This window comes from Vipera berus, assembly GCF_964194415.1.
Source record: "Vipera berus genome assembly, chromosome: 3".
NCBI lineage: Eukaryota > Metazoa > Chordata > Lepidosauria > Squamata > Viperidae > Vipera > Vipera berus.
Genome location: NC_138204.1, coordinates 179,856,350 through 179,862,671, shown reverse-complemented (window position 1 = coordinate 179,862,671; position 6,322 = coordinate 179,856,350).

Below are 6,322 nucleotides of genomic sequence, written 5' to 3'. Positions count from 1 at the left end.
GCTCTCCAGGATCATCCAAAGAAATTGTAGCTTGATCTCCTCCAGCACCATTCTCCTCTATCTGTCCATCCTCAGTCTCTTGATGTTCTCCTTCTCCAGATCCCTTTGCAGCTTCCAGAAGTGATAATGAGGTTGCTTTTAAAACATTATTATAAAAATCTCGCGCCTGCATCACAGTAATCAGACGGTACCTTTTACCTTCATACATCACCATCAACCCAACTGGAATCTCCCATCTGAACCTTATATCTCGTTGCTTGAGCTCTTGCACGAGGAATATGAAATCCTTCCTTCTCCTTAAAATCTTTGGAGGAATTTCTTTTAAAACCAAAACTTCTTGATCAGCAATCACCACTTTAGAATCATAGGCAACTTGTATAACTTCATCTCTAATTTCCCTCTTAGTAAAATAAACCACCACATCTCTAGGCAGCTTTCTCTGTCTTGCAATCCACGAATTCACACGAAACACTTTATCCATGCCTCCCTTTATTTCAGATGCTGGCTGATTCAATACCACTTCCAGAGCCTCAGAAATCAGCTGCTTTAGATCTTCCTTAATATTCTCTTTTAAACCTCTAATTCTAACAGCAAACTGCATCTGGTAATATTGAGCAAGACTCAATTCTCTGTCCATTTTGTCTCTTAAATCTTCATTCTCCAGTACTTTTGCTTCTAATATGGCATTCTTTTGAGTCAAATCTTCCACTTTTTCCTCCAATTCTTCCACACATTCAGCCACTTTATACACTGAGGACAAAATGTCTACCTTCATCACCCTGAACTTCTGTTCCATCCTCTCTTCCATTCTCTCCTCCAATTTCTCCAATTTCGCCTCCATCTGTGCAAATTTATCACCCATTGATTCCAGAATTACCTGGGCATGTTTTTCAAGAGCATCTTGTAAATCCTTCGATGTCAATACATCAGGAAGGTGCAACGCCTGCAATGATGATTGTTGTACCGGAGAAGTTCCAGCACTCCGAAGAGTTTTTGAGGGAGGTTTAGCCGCCATCTTTTTCACTTGTGACGCACTTTCACTTTAAGTTTAAAAAGTCCATCAAGCTAGAGAGTAGAATATAATAATCCTCTTCACCTTTTCCTCTTGTACCGCTCTGCCTGCTCCTTTTATTCCATAGTCCTTCCTTCAGGCAGGGGTGGTCGCAGACGCCTGGCTCTGCTCCATGAAGTCCGGAGCAGAGACGCTGACCAGCTGGCAGCCACCCAGGCTACGGGGGAGTTCAATCCTTCAGCCGCCCAAGCTACAAGCTCAGGCGGCCCCGGAGAACTCAACCCCTACCTGGGGCCTCACCCCCTCCTCTTCTCCCGAGGAGGGGGCTTCAAATTCGCCCGAACAGCTGATCGGCGCTGTTTCGGGCGAAAATCACTCAGCTGAGCCGCGGGCAGCCCGGGAAGGCTGTCTCCGGCGCCGCGCAGCCACCGGAAGTGACCTACATATCATTTTTAAATATGGTTTACCATTAACTCTTGCTATGGATTTAGCCCACTGCATTTAAATTTCTATTGGCTAAAATGTTATTCAGAATTTACTTATAATAGGTCTCAAACATAAACTCTATACAGGAAAGAAAAACCTTTCTACCTGAGATAAAATACCCCAGTATATTCAGCTTTAATTAAGATGTGGTTTTGGTTCATGTATTTTACTGTTGAAAGCAGCTTGTGCAACACAACTTCTTTCATCATTTGCCAAAGACTTCTTCAGGGGCAGAGAAGATTCTCTTGAACAACCTGGTATGTGTTTCAGTAGCAGATAATTGAAGAAACCTCTGCTTCTACAAATGTCAGTGTGTTCAGTTCTCTACTGTTCGATTTTCAGTAACAAATCCTATGGTTCTAAACTGTCTCTGTCAGACGGTGACAAAGTATCTATTATATGCTGGACTTCCATTCAAATGTTTGGAACCAATTTTTTTTCTTATTTCATTTTCTTCCCTATTGATGGCTTGGAAGCAGTTCAATGCTCACTATCAACTCTGTGTTAGGTAAGGCAATTACATCTTCTGAGAGTTTCCAGAAACTGCTGGTCTGTTCATTTCCTGGTCTTGAAAGTTTCTGCAATTTCTCCCTTAACTATGAAATGTTAATTTAAGCCTTAAGCACAAGGGTAGCAGCTTTTGCTATGTGATTATAGAGTATGATTTTGTTAAATTCACACGCAGTACACTTAAGTATAAAAATCTAAAATCTTCTTAGGTCTGTATATCCTGCTATATAAACTTGATTTCAGATTTATCAAAATCACACCAATATTCAACTTATGAAATAGTGAATAAGAATGGAATGCTAAATGCTTCAAATTCCAACATTTTTCTTAGTTTGAAACTTAGTTTCCAACTTCCAAGATAAAAACAGAGGTATTCAGAACAGAACAGAAAAATCCTTAAAATGATTAGAATAATCCATTTCAAGCACTCATTGTTTTAAACACCCTTAGTTGAGAATATTAGATAATTTTACATTAATTTGCACAATCCAGAACAATTATTATATTCACATTGTACAATTTTCTATTTTCAAGTTTCAAGGATTAGTGCCCTGGAACACTAGAGTCTGCACTGATAGTATGCCCCACTTGAAATATCAAGCAATATTGTGCCTGTAAATTAACAGCATATTTCACAATGGCATACAGATCATTGTAAAGTGCAGTAAAAATATTCTGCACAAAGAGTTTGATATGATAATCTTAATTAACTTCTAAGCTGTGACAAGCATTTGTAAGGGATTCAGATGAATAATACCTCAAACAATCTTAGTGAAATCAATGGTGCAAGTTATCTATGTGTAATTTCCATTGATTTCAATAAATTTACTCTAAATATGATCACATCAGATCCAACCCTATAAAATAGGTATGATTTTGTGTATGTTATTTAATTATGAATTAATGTAAACAACTAAGACAATTCTTTTCCACTGGTTCAGCATAATCACATTATAATGTAGTTTAGGAAAACCTATTTTAATTACTGTAAGTCTTCTAAAGCCACTGTGTTAACTGCAAAACAACAAAATGTTATTCTCCAAGACTATCCAAGATTATATCAGCTCATTCTGCACTGTTATTAAAATGAGAAAGAACAACTACCGTATTTGTAGGAGTAACATCAAGAGAAACACACAGGGATTGTTTTTCTAACTAAAGCAGCAAGCATTATCTCTGTTCATATAATAAACTTTAACCATGGTTCAGTGAAAAATGTAGGCTTCACAATGTGAAGATAAAGTATGGCTGGGTTCACCAATTAAGTTACACTATGGTTAAATATATTGTGTAAACTAGACCAAGGATTCCCCACCCCTGGGCCGTGAACCGGAATCAGGCCACACCCCTGGAGGTGAACAGGTTGCACACTTCTCCTCCCCCCACCCCTGGTCTGTGAAAAAATTGTCTTTCTCAAAACCGGTTCCCCTGGTGCTAAAAAGGTTGGGGACCACTGAACTAGTATGCATCTAACATATTTCTAATTAAATTATTCATTTTGAAATACATATCTAACAACTAAATTTCCTAAATATACTTTATTACAAGGAAACAAGTCTCATAGAGTTCAAGTACTATAAATCCATGCATATGAAGGAAAGCCTTAGATACGATCCCATTGGAAGACGTTGTAGGACAGGGGTATCAAACTGCCGGCCCGTGGGCCAGATGCGTCACACGAAAGCCGTGCCCACCCCATTGCCAGCAATGGCAAAACGGCTAAATACATTGTGCGATGTCACGTGACGTCACGAATTTGACATGTCTGTCGTAGGACCAATAAGATATTGTAGTTCTAGGCTTCCGGTTCCGGACTTTCGGTGCTCCCAGATGCTCGAGGGAATTGCTCCTTGTGTCGCCTGGATTTCTTCATTGGGGGGCCCCTGTAAAGGGGTCGAAAGTCGCCCTGGAGGGACAATGAGCAGCAAAGAGGTCTCTCCAGTCAGCGGTAGAAGGGTGGTGGCCCTCCCGTCAGCTTGGAGCTACTCTCTGAACCGAAGAAGAAAGGATCGGCCACTCCCATGGCCCATCACTTAGCCGTTTCCTGCCGAAGCCAAAAGCACAACAAAGCACTTGAAAACTGGGTGAGAATTGCCTTGTTTTCCTAATTGTCTACTTTCCCTGTCAAAAGCTTCTTGAATTTGCTTCCCCCTGTGAAGAGAGAGGGAAGGGACTTTTTTTCCCCCACCCTCCTTAAGAGCAGCCTTTGTCTTCATTGGGAGAGAAAAGAAAAAGCCTTCTACTAAATTATACTGATTTATTGGACTTACTGCCTTTTGGCCCAAAGTTCCTATATTTACAGAAATGGACTATTCTACCTATTAGTCTAAAAAGGGGGACAAAAAAAGTAATAAATAAAAAGATACTGTCTGAAAAGGATTTGAAGTATTTTGGGGATATCTAGTGAATACTATTGGCAAACAAGCTTGCTTACATTTTGGACTGACCTTGGCATTAAGATAAAAACCTGAAACAGCTGGAGATGATTTTGGCTTAGACTTGTGGAGGTGGACTCTTACTGATTTTTGTTTGACACATAGCCTCCACCAACAACTATTTATAATTATTACAAAATGGGGAAGGATCAGCCACAAACCTTGCTTGATTATAACCTCATACTTGAAACAATATACAGAGTCACTGAGATGTCTATCTCCAGGTTTAATAATTTACATGCCAACCTTAAGTCACAAATTGAAACCCAGACTGCAACTAAAGAATTTATACTTCAGAATATAACAAAATTGGAAGATATTACTATTGAGACAGAGGAATATAAGCAACAACTATCCAAAGAACAGACAACTCTAAATGTACAAGGAACTATCACTACGGCAAATAAACTTAAGGACCAACAACAAACTATGGGAAAACTTAATACTCAACTTTTGACTCCATCAAAAGAGCTTATAACTTTAGAAGTATACTATGTACAAGATAGTGATGCTAACACAGAGGACGTGGAAGATCAACAAAGACAGTTTTCTGAAAGCCTGGATAGCCAAGCATTAATTACAAAATTGGATAAGACTCTTTACTTAAAGCAGATGAACCCAAACAGAAGAGGAATCCAGACCGAACTGAAGATAAAGTTTTTAGAGCAAATACAGAGACTAGAACAAACAGGGCAACAACATAATGATTACAAATGATTTGGTTTTTGTGGATCACTGATGGCTAGATGGCCTCCTTCGATTCAAATAATATGTATTGGAGCGAAAGGAGACCTATCTGGCAATTGAAAGGCCTTGGTTTGGAAACCTGATTGGCAAAAAAAGAAACCCAGAGTTAGATGTAAAAGTGAGTTCTTAGAGAACCATTAAAGGTTATCCTTTTAGTAATCAGTGATCTACCAGGATCTAAAATAGGAAATGTTTATGAGATAGAGCTAGAATGTGTTTATGTGTCTATTAGGCTTATTTTAGACATTATAATTTGTGCACTGACATAATGGAAATTTGGTTTATAGATCCCACTTTTGATGTTAAAGAGACATTTGATTATTCTATTTAAGAATTAAGAATTAACTAAAATTTAAAACAGAATCTGGTTGTGTATAAATAGTTGTAGATTGATAAACATAGGCTGTGATCCTGTCAGTAACGTGTGATGTATTAGGATGTGAAACAGACGATGTTTATTAGGTAAAATATAGCTACTCAGCCACTGCGTACATGTTAGATGCTATAGTTTTTGCTGTAATGAAATAAGGGAAATTTGGGCTGGGAATATTATTTGGGATGTTAAAGGCTAAATTTGAGTAATATAATTAAAATTAATTAGGTAAAATTTAATAACAGGACATAGATATATTTCAATGAAATTGAATTGACAAATATTTCAATTGACCATGCTATTTCTAGAAATTTATTAATTTAAACTGGTTGTATGAAATGTTAAGGGAAATTGAGAAGGATGTTTTGATAGTGTAACCTGAATTATGTACTGAAAACTCTGTTACTGAATCTCTGATTACCCAGTCATCATGATGCTTTCTAAATATGTAGATTTTAACTGAAAAACCAATAAAACTTGTTTTAAAAAAAAGATATTGTAGTTCTCAACAATGAAGCTATGGTGGAAGTTTTCTTCAGAATGGACCCATCTGGATTGTGACAGAGGAACTGTGATGTCAGGGGCAGATCTAGTGTCCAATATATGCCATCCCGAGTGATTTTTATTTTTTCCTTAATTACCCCTTTTTCTGCTAAGGCAAGCTCAACCCAGCAGAATCTTAAGACAGCATTAAGTAGAAAGCAACAAGTTGGAATAACATGATTTCTCTTTCCCTTTCTTACATAAGATTCTTCTAAA